Source organism: Tyto alba, unplaced genomic scaffold (genome assembly GCF_018691265.1).
Source record: "Tyto alba isolate M040663 unplaced genomic scaffold, T.alba_DEE_v4.0 Super-Scaffold_14, whole genome shotgun sequence".
NCBI classification, from domain to species: Eukaryota; Metazoa; Chordata; class Aves; order Strigiformes; family Tytonidae; genus Tyto; species Tyto alba.
Window position 1 is genome coordinate 36,780,180 of NW_024881276.1, and position 16,093 is coordinate 36,796,272.

The following is a 16,093-nucleotide window of genomic DNA, read 5'->3' on the forward strand; positions in this document are numbered from 1 at the left end:
CAAAAAGCATACAGAAGTTATATATAATACCTTCAGAAAAAAAGTTATATATAATACTATCAGAAAGTATTATAGTTAAGTAAGAATTGATTAGAAGCTATCTGAAAAATATCTGAACATTATATTAAAACATGCCACTAAACTTGGAAATTAATGCTGTTACTATATTTCCTTCAGTCCATTTTTTCAGGTTGCTATATTTGCTATTCTTTTACTATGTATAAGCAACATTACAAGAAGGTTTTATAAAATGCCAGATAATTTACAGAGAAATAGAAAAATTGAACTTTTACATAGATTTTAAGCATAAAAACACAAAGGAAAATCAGAGAGTTAAATCTAAAGCAATCTACAATAAGCAGGAGTCAAAATGTGTCTTTAGGTGCCTATTCCATTTGTCAGCTTACTACTTTTACTTCTAAATCATGCACCACTGTTCTGTGATGTTCAAACTAGTCTTTAAGTTAAAGAGAAATACACATCCAACTATTTTTCAACATAGTAAATTACTTTAAAAAATAAATTATCTTGGGGAAAAAACCTTCCATGACAAGACTAGTTATCATAATGACTTAATGTCAGTTTCTTAAAGTATGGGAAGAGTTTGCGTTTTTTATTCAGTTACTTTTTGATGCTATCTAGTATACAAAAGATCCCATGTTACACAATAGTCTTGTGTGTCCTAAATTATGATGCTTTTGATATTATATATTTAAAAATTGTACACAGTTCTAACCAGTTTCATACCAATCAACTATGTGTGTTTTCACTTTATAAGCAAGCAGACTGTTAAATTCAAGGTGTTAGCAAAATCACTTTTAGCACACCTTTTTCATATCAATTTTTAAAGTTGGTAACGTTCAAAGAAATATTGGACCAGTCAAATGTTGGCAGCAGGCTAATGGTTATCACAACTAAGATGATGTTAACTTAAGAATGCATCAACATTTCTGCTTCCAAAACTGATGATGCTAATCAAAATGTGGAAATTTCACAGCCACCTGGGATGGATGGGAAAGTTTAGGCATGACATCCACAAAGTATGTGTTTCAGCAGTGACAAATTAAAGCTTTCAAGCAGCTGCAATGTTTTCAAGTGGGAGAAGCTGATAAAAATCGCATGAAGTTAAATGGAGATCTCCTTCAGAATATACAATTGAGCTAAGGATAGACAGAGAGACAAGATTTTGCTCTAACAGCAGGGGGAAACTACCAGAGGGAAAAAAAAAATGCTGTCCACCAGAAAAAAAAAAAAAAAAAACAAAAAAAAAAAAAAAAACAACCCCCCACTTTGTTGTTAAATAGAAGGGATGGGTGGCATGAAACTTTCTTCTTATGTCTTGAACAGTAACATGTCAGGTCTGAAAGGGCCTGAATAATTTTTCTTTTTTCAAAAAGAAAAAATAGTCCTTGTAGGAGTACTTGTTGTGGAAGAACCATCAACCAAGAGGAATATGTAGTTCAGCAGTTGTTTAACCCTTAAGAGCATTTATTGAAGGTGCATCTCAGAAAATGGTTGAGATTTGCTTCTGGGACACACACTGGTGGCCACTGAGTTCTGATGTATAAGTAGAACGACACATTCAGTGACTTGAAGATAAAATTAATGTGAGAAATTTCAAAAGTAGAACAAAAGGTAAGGTAGAATACCAAGATTAGGACTGATACAAAGAATTCATACCTATGGAGACCTCCAGGACCAAAATTGGAACCACATCATGTTCTGTTTTGTCATATCATTTCCATGATGAAGAAAGCAAAGTAAAAGGTGTGCTTTGCAATGGAAATTACAATTCATAAGGGGAAATAATTAGCAACATGTAATTTTCCAACAGTATTTTTAAAAGAGACAGACTCCCCAGCTAAGGGCTGATCCCAATACATGCATATGCAAAATAATAATTTAACACAAACTACATGATACTCTTACTATACCATCATGGGACAGACATCTACATATAGTGAAAGACAATTAATGACTGCAATGGCTAATCAGGAAGCATGCTAAGAGGGATTATCTAAAGAGGCAAATCTCTTGTAACTGAGGCTGAAGGATGTTGGAAATGAAGGGCAAGCTTTGTTTTATGAATAAAAAAGAGTACCTCCCCAAAATATACAGCAAGGTGCTAAATATGAGGAATTAATCTAAATCAAGTGATGCCTTCCGAGACTGCACCTAGTAGCGCACTCCAGTCTCCTCTGGGCATTCAGTCAGTGGGACCAGAACAGAGCCTGTCTGAAGACACTTCCCTGCTCCTTCAGATCCCTACGGTGGGGAAGTGTGATCCTCAGCATCAACTGTTTTACTCAGCCGATCAGGTCCTATTGCTCCTCACTACTTGCTAATGTAGACATAGCCAAACTATATTTATTTGGAGACTGAAGTGGGGCTACATATGGAGAATTTCACCTTTGACAAGTACTAACTTCATTTACATTAACACCTGTCTAGACTGTTTTCCTAAGTATAAACATAAAAATCTCCTTAGTGTATTTGGGCCCTTCTTACTTAATTAACCATATGTGACGTAAAGTGATACAACCCAGTTAAAGGTATGTCATTGTTGATAGGATCAATTACAGTCAGACATAAGTATTCATTGCTTATACCATCTGTGCTGTACTCCTAAGTGCAGAACCTTGTCAATGAAAGTATACACAGATTAACTGTATTCACTTTCATTAAAAAACACCAATCTGTTTTGTCAGCTCTAGGCGCTTTCTGTTAAAAAGCTGCAATAATATAATGCACATTCACCTTCTTCCAGCATACTGTGACTAGTGGTATATCATTTGAAGGGTTGAGAATAATTTCTAAGACTATTTTGCACCTTGAGTGATTCTATTCTTAACTAATGACAACTGTACAACAGTCTTCCAAAACCCCACTTATATACCAGCCTGAGAAATTACTGTGGTCATGGTAAGAAGGTAAATTTTACCCGTTCTGTAACATGGTCATCAACAATTTATAAGGCTACTGTTTCTCACTGCCGTTCTTCGATATTACAGGATCTGATCACAGCACATTTGAGGAGGGAAAAACCCAAACGTCAGTAATACAAGCATTGGAGATCTTCACTTGCCATGTAGGTATGCCTACAGACAAATACATACATATATATATATATATATATATAATGGAAATACTACAACCAATTTCATACCTTTGATGTCAGCTGCAATGAGAAATCACAGTTAACTAAAACTCCTAATGTTAATTAACAATTTAATGGATGAGTTTTGTACATAAAAACCTATAAGAGGTGTTCAGATCTATATGTCTTGGAATGGGTCTTATTTTCATTCCTATCATTATTATGAGATATTTACTTTTATTTAAAAACATAATTACAGGGTAGGCACATAGCCACTGGATGGGAACCAAGGAACAGGTTTTAAAGGACCAGTTTGGAGTATGGGAAAAAGCTATCCAGGTACATGTGTTTAGAGATCATAAGTTCTAAAAGCAGGATGAATTGAAATTTACGTTTATTCTCAAAATTGGGGGAACAAACTGATGGGATAAAATATGCTTCTAATCAGGCTCACTCCAAAGATGACATCTTCAAGGAAAATTAGGAACCACTGTTCTATTGTTAAATGATTACAGTTAAAACTGTAATCAATCCAGGCTACTTGAGAAAGCAGGCTGTGTATCTAAGCACATTTCTTTCTCATAGAAGATTTGAAAGCCACACTTAGGGACTCTCATGAGTAAAAAGCAAGAAGGGATAAGTAAGATGCACTGTTACTGCTATTGTTTGCATACTGTTTTTATATCTCTGTATTTAATTCAGAAGGGATTTAGAGGCACACCCACATCAGAAGAGCCTGGTCAGTTTAAAACTGAGAAAAAGAAAAAAAAAAAAGTAACCAAAAAACTTTTGGCCGATGAGGATTTTGCACTGTCAATTGTAAAGTAAGTCTACGGGCTTGGTCTCCAATTGTTTTACATATCAGAGATATTAAACAGTGTGGATGACAATACTGACCAATGATTATATGAAATTATCTAGAAGCAGTAAAATTATGGAGAAGAGCTTAAAAATGTTAACTACAAAATGGGAAAAATTAAAACAATGATATTGAGATTTATGATTAGCATGCTCGTTTCTTTAGTGTTCAAAAGAGCTGAAAGTAAATCACACTTCAGGGTCTTGTAAAATACATAGAAATAAAGAAACATGTATTTGAAATCTATAGCAGGATGCCTAAAATATTTTTATGATTGTATATAGCACAGTTGCAAATAAAATCCTGCTTACCGCACCTTTTAAACATAAAAGTAAAAAAAAAAAAAAAAAAAAAAAAAAAAAAGACAACAGAATGAAATTTTGCCACAACGTAAGAAATCCCCCCTTCACCTACCCAATGGTACCAATGGTACACATAAGAGGTATTTTAATGAAGCTCTGATTATGAAAGGATGGTGCCTGCATTCTTCGGAATACAAACCAAAACATTAAATCAGCAGAAAAATATTTTAATTCAATTAACAAATAATTATAAAATTTTTATGTAGTTGCCAGTAATATTTTTAGGTGTTATACTGACAAAACAAAACCTCACAAGTCCTTAACAGAAGAGGCTGGAATGTTTTTTTCCTTTTGGACTCTTTATTCATAATCTCAAAAATTTACCTACTTCTCACTTGTAGCAAAAGATATATTTAACTAGTTCTATTGGAGCATAGATAACCTGTCACATTAATTTCTGACAGATACACCTTTGAAGAGGAAGCATTGTTTGAATCTCACCTGGAAGACAAGGTTAAAGTAAACTAAGCAGAGAGGTTTGCTGTAATACCACCGAACAACAGTTAAATGATTATGTGAAGCTGTCAGTGTTGGCAGGCTCAAAATCCCAGTATAGAACCAAACAGCTTGCTTGATTTTTGAAGCCAAAGAAGTTATGTAATGAGAAATTTTTTTGTGCTGGGAAAACATTCTCTGTACCTTTTCATGCCTTCAATAAGTATTTTTCAGAAGGCAAGCAATGTCATATTTGTCTTGAGAAGACATTTTCTTACATTAGATAAGCCAAATGCACACATCTGGAAAGAAAAGACTTCTTCACAGTGCAGACATACAGACATTACATAATATATTATTTTATGATAGATGCTTCATGGTAAAGTACGCACACTTACCACCAGCTGTGCTGTACAGTTTCAGAAATGTACATTTAAATTAAAAGTGTACATTTTAATTAAAATTATACATTTTATTTAATTACACCTGGTTTTGGCTCTGCACTAAAATGTTTGGATGAAGGTTTCCAGTTCAGATATCTGGTTCGAAACACTTCATACCAGAAATAGGCATTCAGGCTTTGGGCTGGACAGCAAAGATAAAAGTGTTAGATAAAGGCCTCAGAAGTTTATAGTGTCTGCTACACAGCAAGTGTCATCACACTACCTCAATCCTTCCTTCTCTCCTCATTAAAGACAGACTAAATAGAGTATAGTACAACATCAGTACAACTGTAGTAATTCTGCTGTGTTGCTCTAGGAAGTAAACTTTATGGAGAAGTAAACTAGAATTCCACAATTTGTTTTCAGATGGTTACATCTTTTCTGTGGAAATGCAACTAAATAGCTATTAGGTGTGTTATGTCACTCATCCTCACAATTCATGTACACTACAGAAGACATTTTAATAACCATTATATACAACAAGATAGTGTTTCAAATGTAACAAATTTCATAATTATCACTATTATCCATAATGATCACACTTCAGGAGAAATTGCCCTAGGAAACTTAAAATATTAAGGCATCATTATTGCAAAGGGGCCCATGCTGAATTTAAAGTCAATTCAAGTGTTCATCTAACAGTTTAACAATGTGTTTTGCACAGACAATAAAGGTGTAGCAAAGCTGTTCCTTATTCCCCAAAACAATAAACAAGCTGTCTACATTACACAATTTTTATTCAAAAATCAGATAGTTCTGCCTGTTTCATCATGAATAAAATGACACTGTCTTGTAAAAAAAATAGTAATTAACTTGAGGTGGACAATTTTAGGAACATGAAAAGAACAGAGTCTGATTTTGGAAAACTGATTCTCACCATTTGGAATTTTTTCTGTATTCATGTCTGGACATAATCTTGGATTAATTCTTTAGGCAAAAAATTTCTATTATATACATTAGAGAAATCCATCTGGAAGACAACTGCCAAATCAAATAGCTACAATTAAGGCACACTTAAACTTAACTAACACTTTGAAACTAATTTTATAGGAAGATTTTATGATCAGCACAACAAAAACCCTAAGTCTTAATGGTTAGGGTACTAGCCTTGAAATGGCAGATGTAGACTGAATCCCTCATTCCAGCCCAGAAGACTCTATCAGCTATGAGCTGACCCCTGGGCCACAGATCCACAAAAACAGCATGGTACAAAAAAATTTTCTGATGGAAGTTGGGTACTTTTGAAGATCTTGGCCTTGGTCTCTCTCTTTCTCTGCCTTTTCTGTACATCAATAAAATGGGACTAGTAATCCTGTTGTACAGATTAGTGTAAATGAAGGGGGTGGGGAAATCCACAAATAGCTTAAGAAATGCAAAAGAAAAACTCCTAGCCTGCACTGAAAGTCTGGGAGATGGAGCGCACAGAAAACTGTGACAGAGTGCTCTGAGAAGCTTTTAAAAACATTTGCATCAAGAGTTGACAATCTGTCTCTCTTATTTTCCTCATACAATGAATTTATGCTTCAACTCTACCTTTCTCCTCAAAAACGGTCTTAGCAATCACTAGTGTTCTGCGCGATCTCTAGCTGTATCCCATCGATAATATACTGAGGACTCAAATTAATACACTGAGGCTCTTTCTTTGTTGCCAATCTCATGCATTTTCCACATTTCAATTTCTACTCCTGGTTATCCAGGCTGATGTCATGTTGTTCATTTCTAAACAGCAGTTTTCCCATGATTGTTATTATTGCTGTTTCAAGTTTTCACTGTGTTTAATTGGAGTGAAGCACCCTAAACATCTTCTGTTTTAGTTCTGCCTCCTCAGCACTCTTCCTATCTATGCTTTTTGAACACTGTATCCTCAAAGCTTTAATACACTCAGCTTCAGATGACCATCTTATACTCAACAGAGAGTTCAAAGATGAGATATGTTTCCAAAGCCCCTCTGGACAACGTTTGTCATCTACATATATGAAAAATGTTGAAGAGACAAGGGATGGGGAACAAAGGAAAACTAAAACTGGAACAATAGAATATTCATAAAATGCAGTGATCCAGAATGCATCTGCCACTCAGCCAGTCAGCCTCTGCATTTGTCTCCTTAATGCCCACATGCAGAACAGCCATGAGTCTTTTCCTCTTTCTTACTGCAGGTGACTGCAGCTGACTGACTCCTGTAATAACCAATCCCAAGACCAGTTTCTAAGATGCAAGTGACCCCACTAAATTTTAGATCATCACAGCACAGTGACACAACAAATTAAAAAACATCTTACATACAATTGACATCATATCTTGACGCTTCACAGTGCGCATTGTCTCTCCAACATAGTCTTTATACTACTTCCCTTAGAGAGCCAACCTCCCCATAATTACTGGGTTCAGACAGCATCCTGACTGGCACTGCCCACTCCTTTAAACAGACCTCCATAAACCAAATGGAGGCTATAAAAGCAGTTCATAGACATAGCTACTTCAATTACTTTCTGAACAGTCACATGAGGATACATGCATAAATTAACTCCAGTCATTTCTAAGGTACTATACTAAAAATCTGTTTAAATATAAGGAACACAGAAACATCAGTGAAGCAGCTGAGACCGTTATTTGCTTTGCTACAGTGGAATATAACACTTGGTTAGATGTTGAGAATGAAATGGTTAGCCAAGCAATAATAAGGAACAAAGTACTCTCCCCATTCTTGACAGGACTGGATATCTCGCCATCATTATTGGGTGGGGGACGCAGGGGGGGGAGGAAAAAATAAATAAGGTGAGCCCAGTTGTTTATATATAGTTTATATATGTTTAATACAGATGAAAAAGAATCAAAATTTGGTACTGGTCTATCAGCCTCAGCTTCAAAGTTTTCAAATGTAGTTAAATGAAACCAAATGTAGTTAAATGAGTACTAACTGATTTCTTATAAAACACTGAATTCTTGTGCTTTTTGTGGTTATCTGGTATGCACTTCCAATAACTGAAGCCAACAGAGCTCAGATCTGGAAAATTAGTTTTGCTGAAAATAGACATGCAACTCTTCTCTAACATTTACACTAACGTCATCTGGAAAAAAAAAACAGCAATCTTCTGTACTACATTTGAAAGGGTTGAATAAATGTCAGTACCAGGCAATTTTCCCATTCTGACCAGGACTATCTATCTGCATGAAAACACAAAATGACTTGTAAATCAGATTGCTACTTACCTCCTCTGTTCTTCCTTCAAACTGCCACCGAGTACTGACCCACATCTCACTGTCTGTACCATTCCCCAACAGCTCTGAATGAAGATGATTGCAGAGTGAAATGGAAAAATATCATAAGGTTTAAAAACAAACACAAACTATCTCATGTCTTTTCTCATTAGCAGTTATTCAGAATTTCTTTTGTAATAGCATCTACTCTTCAAGGAGACAGCTTTACTCCAATGGTCTTGTCTAGTCTTCCTAACATTAAGGAGAGGATTTTTTTTAGTCAGTGCAAATACTTCTTAGATTATACAACAAGTATTGATGAATCATTTTTATTGGATGTCTCTCACACTCCACCTGGCTTCCAAGCAGATCAATCAAAAATGAACTAGATGTCACTCACATCAGTGAAAAAGCAAACATACACAACACTTCATCTTTGTAGAGTATACATGGAGACAGCCAGCTTACAACTCATACTCATGCCATGCTACATTCTGTTTAATCTTTTGCAAGTAGCAGTCCTTTTATCCAAATTAAACTCATACTACCTTTCTGTTATCTCTCTGTGAACATCTGGCCATCAACTCAAGCTGGGTATGGCTAAAACTAAATTTTGAGACTTTGTCTCACAAAAGTCCCTTCCATAAAATGCTTTTCAACCTTTCTAAAACCTTTAACATCTGGCCTTCGCTGATAGGAGCCATGAATTTCCTTCTATGTCTTCATAGGCAGGATACTCTTTCTTTATGTCACCAGCCATATGTATGGCCTTTCCCACCTATATCCTCAATCAAATTCCTCTCCCATGTTCCCAAAATACCACTTCTTGATTATGCCAAGGCATTCTTCTCTGGCTTTGACAAACTTATATACTGAAATCCATCCAAGTTTTTTGCTGCAAAGATAATATTCCTAGCCCAAGAGTTTATGCTGTCCTTTTCAGCTCCCTGGTCACCCCCTTAGGACAAACTTGATGATGTGGATCTCCAGAGAGGTCTACACTGACGGTCTGCTTTAGTACACTTTGGAACAAACATTACTGTATTACTTCCCATGCTTTCCATCATGCTAGGGAGTGACAAGTGTAAAAGCACCTTTAACTATGTGATGGTTTGGTCTGCTATCACCATCTCAGTTTCCCACCACAGCCTCCCTCAAGAAAATGGCTGTTTTTTTCTCCAAAATTTTTATTTACCATAACCACAAAAAATGTGAGAAAAGCTGCACCAACTGGGTGCTCAGACTGCTAACCAATGGTCAGCTATGTGTCCTCTTCCATCTACATTTAATTCTTATTTAGATGACACTTAAGCCTGAGTGCCTTCAGATTCGTAAATTCTGTTGTCTTCCATGAAAACAGCTTTTCAGCAAAATCAAACAACTAACCAAAATATCCTGTTTTTTCTGCACTATTATCTTTTTGTGAATGAAATGAAGGACGGAAAGATCAATAATTCACACACTTTGGTACATCAGTTACACAGCCATTTAGCAATTTTTACCTTACCTTGGTTATAAAATTTCTCAATTTTTCACCTAATATACAACTCTGTTAATGGTTCCTCATTTTTCTTCACATCCTGGTTTGTGTGCCAGTCTTTGTTTTGGTTTTGCAAAGTTGGAATGCCATGTCAATAATAAGTACATAGATCATTCTCAAACAAGACAATGATATCTCTGATATATACCAGCGGATGAGGCATAACACACAATAAAGAGAGACGAGGCATTTATTTGTAGGGATCTAATAGTATGCTGATGTTACAGCATGTCTATGCATAATCATGTTGACTTTGAAAACCACTTTAAAATTAAAATAATTAATGCTTTTCACTATGCTATTCTACTGATATCCATTGCAGCACTATAACTATTCTGAGCTGAATTAAGTCACAAAATTTTAAAGATGATTCGGAAATCAAAATATTAAATCTTTCAGTAAGAAACATAACCTTCCTGGATGACTTGAAAGCTCTAAAAAAAAATCACAAACAATTCTTCTCCCAAATTTTCATATGATGTCATAGTCAACCATAATTTCTCTAAAAAGATTCTCAAAATGAAGCCTGCTTAGTGAAGTTGATCAAAACTACTGACTCCAAAGGATCTTGGAACAATATTTATGTACTCAGAACATTTTAAAAGTATGACCAAGTTTGAGGGCCAATATAGTACCCATGAGAAGAAAAAATGTTGTGCATTGAAACATTCAGTTTCAGTTTTAAACAAAAAATATATTGCATATTAATTTCCAGATGTACGTATGCATGTATTTATAGGCTATCTTCTGGTGCTCACCTTTGTAACCTCAAAGTAGCTTGAAAATATGAAGTATGTATATGTATTTTATATATATATATACACACATATATATTAATATATTTTAGTATGAAAGCACATTAAAACCAAAACCCAATCCTGAATACTAAGTCTTGGTTTATATTTTCATTACAAAACAGTCTTTATACGATGATACGTAATTTATAATCTGAACAGACATCACTCAGAAAGGACACTTGTCATTGTCTAAGTAGCGTTCCAGCACATCCTTTTGGTCTCATTACTCAATGTTTTATCTCCTTTAATGAAGGTACTTTTCAGATCACCTAAAACTTAACATATTATTAATTTCTGAAAGGTTGTTTCTTTGGCAAATACTGTACTATCCAAGCACTCCACAAACCTTAATCACTTTAGCTAGAAGAACGCAACACATACATACATGAGAGCATTGTGTGGAAAAGTGCCACTAGAATTGTTTCAGTTTAACGGGTAGAAAATTATGAAGGTCAGTTTATTTTGGGTACCCAAAACTTTTTACAGACTGACGTTTTTCTGAGTACCTGTTTCTTTACATTCAAAACACATCTCCCCTGTTGTCTTTTGATGGAGTTGTGAGAGTTCCAAGGTACTGCACTGGAAGCCATGAGTATCCCCCTTAAGTACTCTGGAAATAACGAACAACTGATAGGGGTCTGTCTGAGCAGGAATATGTATATACAATACATATGTGTCCTGAGTGGTGTGGCAGGCACAGGAGGAGGACCAAGCTCTCCTGGGCACCAGTCACCTGTTCTAAATACAGATGCATTTCTGCCTGGGGATAAGTATAGGGCTGATCCAAACAATGGAGATGTACTTCCATGCTGTGGGGATCTGAGCTGTGAAGCAGTAACTGGTGCTGAGGGGTCCAGGTCCTCCCCCCCGCCCCCAGCCCCCTCCTGAGCAGATGCACATGTGGTTGTGAAACCAACACATCAGACACACTCCAAAAAAAGTGTCTAACTCCCTTCGATTTTTTTGAAACTCCATTCCAGAGAACTATTACAACTGCTCCAACATGGGAGCAGAGTATCTAAAAACTCCTTAACAAAAGAACACAAAACATAAGGGAAAGTAAGGCTTCCATATTTTAAATGTTCCTTAAGGCAATTCTCATTCTGAACACCATTAGCAGTTAAGTAATCTGAAAGGAAGTAAAAGCCCAGAAAAATGAGAGTATAGGCCCTGCTGTAATATAACCTGCATAAAAGATGTTACAAGCAATCCTGTATCTTCCGTTCAGCAATTTTAAAGCAGTACATAAATGAAATACTGATATGAAGCATAAAGATTATGTTAGATTAAGATACAAAACTAAAAATCAGGCAAAATTAAAGACAATCCTTTAACAATAATAGATAGTAAAAATAATAGGGATTTTATTATTATGCTGCATTACTATAGCCACTCAGTTACCTCCTCACTGCATCATCATTATTTCTCTGTTGTCCAAGGTAACAGGAGCCTGGATTCCCTAGAAACTGGGGGGATTAGGAGGCTGGAGAGGGACAGGAGGGGAGGGGAATAATGGTGGAGCGGTAATACAGATAATTTTAGAGAGAATGCCAAGACTGAGATGTCGCTCCACACATCTGGCTGTGACGCAGCAGAGCTCCACATCCATCACAGTACAGTGCTGCTCTGAGCCTTTGCTTCCGGGAGGTCCAGGCACCATGCAGTTCGAACAGACTCTGCCAGCGTGGGTTCAGCGCTGTGCTCAAGTTATCAAGTGCTCTTGTGCCGTTCGGGGAGTGCAGGGAAAAGGCATTGCAGTGAAGTCTGATCTCCTGAAGCTCTAGCCTAGTGCTGCCTCTCAGTGCTTTCTTGTTTGCTACACCTGACCTAAGACCTTTTGGAAATGGAGCAGGAGGAAGTAATGGCAACTGCAGACAGATTTACTGTGGGTTTGGGACAGTTGACATATAGTCTAAACTGTTAATACCTGTTGAACTTGCCTCTGCATGCATTTTTTGTGTTCCTCATCCTGGAAAAGTGATGTAGGAATATTCAAGTTAGGTCTGTAAGGATCTTGTTGGGTTCACAGAGGACTTACTAGTTAGAGCTCTATGCAGCATGAAAGTAACGAATCCAGCTGTGAACTTAAGCTGGTTTTATAATTGATATGACCACATTTATACAGCACTGAGATCTGAGGTATAAAAACATGGGCCCAAACTGGCTCTGCATTACTGAATGACAACAAAATACTGAATGATAACTGTAGCTCCATGTACATCTTGGCTACTCACTGCAAAACATATTTGTATTGTAGTTTATCAAATTATGTTATACATAAATTAAGCACTAGGCAGCTCATTGGCAATTCTGTGCTTATTATCAGTCAAGACTAAATTAAAAGATATGATGGGTGATCTTTCTTGTGGATCAGTTGTGCATCCCTCTCTAAATGGAAGGACAACACACCAGGAAAAGAAATATTGACATGGTGGCATGTTATTGAAACTGATTTTTCCCAAAATATAATCCAACCACATCTGTAGCAAACACGACGTCAATTTACAAAGTGCTCCTTGGTTCAACTAACCAACACTTCTGAATAACTTCAGTTTTTAAGATCCCCCACTATATAGGAAAAAGAACAGCATGAAGTTCATAAAAGTTTGGTTTACTTGAGATATTTGTTCAAGAGCAGCCAAAATTGCTTAGTGTCCTAAACTAAATTACTTTTCTACCCCAGAGAGAGGGTGTTCCCTCTAAACCAAAGATGACGACACAGAATTTCAGAAAGTATTGTTTGCATTTTACTGGTCTTCAGATTGCTAACACACAGGATTTTAAGATACAGTACTTGCAGTCTGAAAGTTATAAAATATTTAAATTATTTTGCTTTTAAAAACAAATAAAGCACCATTAAAAATATTTAGTATTCTATTAGAGGTATAGTCTTTTTACTGCCTTTAGCAGCAGGTTATCAAAGTACCCTCACTAGTCCATTAAGAGCTAGAAGTAGTGTCTGTCATAGTTGGTTCATTTCCTCTTTCCCTAAGGGGGAAATTAAGTGTAAAATATAATGTTTTAATAAGGTTTCTTTTATTTTATCGTTTTAATAAATGCATACACATACTTGTATGTTTGTGTCAGGGAAAGCTACATAAAAGAATTGTTCCTTGCACTTGAATTTCCATAGGAAGTGGCTCCCAGTACCCTGAACAGTCCTTAGAAAGGATGAGGAGGCAAGATTTATAAATGCAACAGAAAGTTCCAGTGTGCATAAACTGAATTCATTATAGTGATTTTCTACTTCAAAATTAAATCAATTTTTTTAAAGTAACTTCAACCTCTCATCACCTTCAAGAGAAGAAGTAGGATCTTGTCCTGAAATCTCTATTCTTTGGGAACATGTTGTCTTTAGAAGCCTAGATTTCATATCATGGAATCACAGAATAAATGAACTTGGAAGGGATGTCAAGAAGTCATTTAATCTGTCCCCCTGCTCAAAGCGGGTCTAACAGCAGGTTCCTCAGCAGCTTCTCTAGTCAAGTCCTGAACACTTCCAAGAGTGGAGATTCAAATATTAAATACAAATACCACATCTGTCAGATTGTTCCTGGAGAGCAGCATCCACATCCTCATAGGTTTTCAAAGCTGGCTGGGATCACTATGGTGCTCTGTTCTGATTTCCTGCATAATGAAGTCGAAGAGCTGCACTCACTAATTTCTGTATCAACTTCTCATTGAGTAAAGACATGTCTATAATCAATTTTAATTTAAAGAGTTGAAATTTGAGACACTTTAATGCATTCTACACTCTAATGTATAATTCATGTTATGCAACATTAAACTCTATCCCATCTTAAGAGAATGTCTAGAAGATGGTCATTCTTGGTTCAGAAGATACATCCTTCTAACCTTGCCTCACATTATGTCATCTTCCACCACAAAATCTTCTCTTAAAGTTCAGTTATCCTAAGTATAGAGAGCAATTACCTTCTAGCTAACAAACTCTGTATTAATCTCAGGTGATTATAAATAAATATCTGAAGCTGTATGGGGGGGGGGGGGGGGGGGGGACAGAGGGAAAAGTGGGGGAAGAAAAAAAAAAAAAGACACACAGACAAAAAGAAAAAGATATTCTAGTAAGCATGCATCTCAGTGCCACTAGGATTTCAAAGAAAATCCAGTTAACTGCTGGTTGTTTTATCAGCAGTAGTGAAAAGAAAAAGCAGCCAGTGTTGTAATCAAGAGCTAATCAACTCAGGTACTTCTGTCATAGAGCACAAAGTAAACTTTACATTGAGAGTTGAAGACTGGAAGAGGGAACTAGGGATTATTTTCCTTCTGAAAGCTGTTCTACTCTTCTGTCTTGTGCAAACTAGACTGAGTCAGGGAGAGCTCTTTGCACTGTATGGTTCAAGCTGTGGGCTTGAGTTTGAAGCACTTTCTTAGTATGTGGTCATGTACCACCCAAGTGCTCTAACTCTTACTGTTAAACCTTTCTTGTAAGAGGCTTACTGTGAGAAAAGTGTCTGTCTCCTTGAAAAACAATTAGGCAATTACACTGCAAAGTCATGAAAAAGTACTTCCTCTAAAACCTATGAAGAAATCAGACACCTGCATGTGCAATGCAGTCTCAAAAGCAGAATGACAGGATTACAAGGTCAATGGTTTTTCTTTTGAAAGATCTTATCTGGGCAGGATTCTGACTCCTAGAGAGTTCAGAAAAAGGAAAAAGACAAAATACAAACAAAAAAAGCTATAACAGGCAGCAAAAACCAACCAAGTGAAAAAGAATTTTAAACAAAATAAACAAGAATGATGAGAGATGAAAAATATCTTTTTCTGCAACCATGCTTAACCCATTCAGTAACGTCTAAGAGATATACAGAAGGCCAGTATCGTTAGGCTTTTTGCTTAATTAGATTCAAGGGTAAAGGAATTAATAAAATTGTTGGGCATCCTCACCTGTTGTGTTGAAAACAGACTTTTGATGACTATGAGAGCAAGAAGAATAGGTCTTCCACACAAACAAGACTTGACCAAGCACTTTGCAAATGTTTAAACCAAGAATCTCATAAGTTGCTCTGTATAGGATAGGAATGGAAATTCTACCTATATAGGAAGCAGAACCCCAAATTTTATCAACCAAGTGAGCTCCTGCAATTCAAGCTAGCTACAGCTAGCTACAGGAATGCAGCATGCAATCAAAGAGGCATTCAGCAGGCCTCTTTGAGATGTCACCGTTGAGACCAGTAAGCAGTTAAAGAAACAAAATGTTGCTGTAGACTACAGCATTAGAAACCCCACCAAAGCAAGACTTCCACAGAAAAATGTTCCTCCCCTTCCTCCCCCCCAAGCCTTCCCCTACACACAATTGAGAGAATGTCATCAGAATAACATATCTCTTGTAAGAAAGTAC